Source organism: Triticum dicoccoides, chromosome 7B (genome assembly GCF_002162155.2).
Source record: "Triticum dicoccoides isolate Atlit2015 ecotype Zavitan chromosome 7B, WEW_v2.0, whole genome shotgun sequence".
Lineage (NCBI taxonomy): Eukaryota > Viridiplantae > Streptophyta > Magnoliopsida > Poales > Poaceae > Triticum > Triticum dicoccoides.
In genome coordinates, this window is record NC_041393.1 from 745983211 (window position 1) to 745985818 (window position 2608).

Sequence of the window (2608 nt, forward strand, 5' to 3'; positions counted from 1 at the left end):
GAACATGAAATGGTTTGGATTCGCGTTGTGCTGCAAGTGGCCTTGGCTGCACTGGGAGGCAGATGAGAGGCCGTGGCACGCACTACCTGACACCATGGAGAGGGAGGTAGAGGCACTTTTTAATGCGGCTTACCAAGTCAGGTTGGGATCGGTGAGATGGCCAGATTTTGGACAGACAGGTGGTTGGAGGATGGCAAGTCCGGGGCTCAGATGGCGCTACAACTTTTCTCCTTCGTCAAGGACCAAGGGCGATCTGTCAAGGATGCCATCCAGAATCAGGCTTGGACCAATGACATCGCGGGCAGGCTATCTCTTCCCGCCATAGCGCGGTACCTTAAGGTTTGGGATTTGGCTGAGGCGACAAACTCTGAATGCTGGAGCTAGGGACACACCGCGCTGGATGTTGACGGCCGATAAGTAGTTCTCGGTTCAGAGTGCCTACAGTTTGTTCTTCCTCGGCAACATTCGCTTTGCATGCTCGAAGCCAATCTGGAAGTCCAAGGCTCCACCACGTTGTAAATTCTTCATGTGGCTTGTGGTACACAGAAGGTGTCTCACGACAGATAACCTGGAACGCCGAAATTGGTCGTCCAACGGATCGTGCCCTCTCTGTCTGTTAGCGCTGGAGGACTGCACCCACCTCTTCCTTCACTGTTGTTCTACTTAGCAGGTTCGGATGCACTTTAAATCCTGGTCGGATGCGGATTTTCTAATCTCTGATGCTAGTTGTACATCCACGGAGGAAGGATTGGTGGTTGCGGGCTAGGGCTGCGATCCCTAAGGCTGTCAGGAAGAACTTTGATACGGTGATTATTCTGCTGCACTGAAGGGTTTGGAAGGAAAGGAATGCCAGGATTTTTGATCAAATGGCCAGCTCACCTGACAGGGTCTTGGAACGGATTAAAGAAGATGTGGCCATGTGAAGGGCTGCGGGTTGCATCGCTGATCTTCCTACTTAGCCAGGGTCGTCTAGTTTTCGACCATGTGTGTTTTTCTGTTGGCACTCCCAGGACGGTTAAGGCTAGGGTGTTTTGTGGGGTTTTTGGTTTAGTCTAGACTTCTTAGACTGTTCCTTCTTGTACTGAACTCGTTTTCTCCATTCTAATAAAGATCGGCCATGGGCCCTTCGAAGATATGTGGCAGGCTACAAAACAAACCGCAGAACTTGGTCCATGCCGTGTTTCAGCCCTCCATTGGGCCACGCATGTAGGAAGTTAAAAAAAAGAATGAGTAACCAGTCATGCTGCAAGAGCACCAATTGGCACCCCTCAAAAAAAGAGCACCGATGGTTTCAAAAAGAAGGGTTAACAAGCTCGCCAAGCTGTGCGAGTATGAAAACGAAGTTGGGCGAGTATAAGGCCAAAGTCGTAATGTGCGGTATGGCTGCATGCCCTGGCATGCTCTTAGACACGGCGTGCCCCTTGTCGTCGTCTGCGCGGCAAGGCATGGACATCGGAGCGGTGACCAGTGGCTCAGCATGCCACCTGGCGTGGGGTAGCACTCCGGCGTGATGACGTCATGCACGGAAGAGGAGGCCGGCCGACCTAATCATTTGCATTGGGAACTATAGACCCATGGCGCACAACGAGTAACCATCATATGTGTATCGCCTGACCGTTGAAATACCTTGTTTTGGGATTATATTTCTAAATCTTTCATACTCCCTCCGTCCTAAAATGTAGCTGATTTAGCAACGATACTTATTTTAGGATGGAGGGAGTAATAAATAAATATCTCAAGAATAAATAGTTGATACTTATTTTAGGATGGAGGGTGTCATAAATAAATATCTCAAGAAAAAATTATAGGGAAATGCTCCTGGTTGTAGCAGTCAAGGTTGTTACCGTGGGCGACGCCAAGGATGTGGCAGTAGCGCTTGTAAAACCCGATCCGGTCTGCAACACGCTTATCATACCCATGCCCACACTCCTTCCCGCCATTGACGATGTTGGTGATCACGCCGAAAGCAGACACTCGCCCCGCAGCCCGGTCCGCTGCTGAAGGATACCAATGGCCCGTTATGACCGCGTGGCTCGAGGGCTTGGGTGGCTGCATTGTCAGCCAGAACCACATCGCCATCTTGAACGACACAGTCGAGTCCGTGGCCACCAAGCCCGGGTTCCCTAGCAGGTCAGCCCCCATGGCCCGGCCCGCCGGCCCTATAGTTGTAGAGAGCTGGATGGGCCCTCTGCCATAGTAGCGCCTTCCGGGGGCACATGGCCATATCACGCTTGGGAGAGGTCCTCTTCGGCGCCCTCTGCGCTGGTTAGCGCTACTGGCGCCCGCACACCACGGTAGCGGGCCGGCCCAGTAAACGCGACGAGGCTAAAAAGCTTATACCCGTGCAGCTAAAAACGCGAGGGATTTCTGGAGAAGCAGGATTCGATCCGTGCCCTCCAACATCCTCACCAGAGAAAATAACCACTGCGCCACCTCCGGCCCGCCGGCCCTATAGTTGTAGAGAGCTGGATGGGCCCTCTGCCATAGTAGCGCCTTCCGGGGGCACATGGCCATATCACGCTTGGGAGAGGTCCTCTTCGGCGCCCTCTGCGCTGGTTAGCGCTACTGGCGCCCGCACACCACGGTAGCGGGCCGGCCCAGTAAACGC

General features: G+C 53.2%; 1 pseudogene; it reads right to left on the reverse strand.

Moving 5' to 3' along the window:
* Window positions 1–1791: 1791 nt before the first annotated feature.
* LOC119339655 overlaps window positions 1792–2608 on the reverse strand; it is a 3602-nt pseudogene continuing 2785 nt past the window's right edge.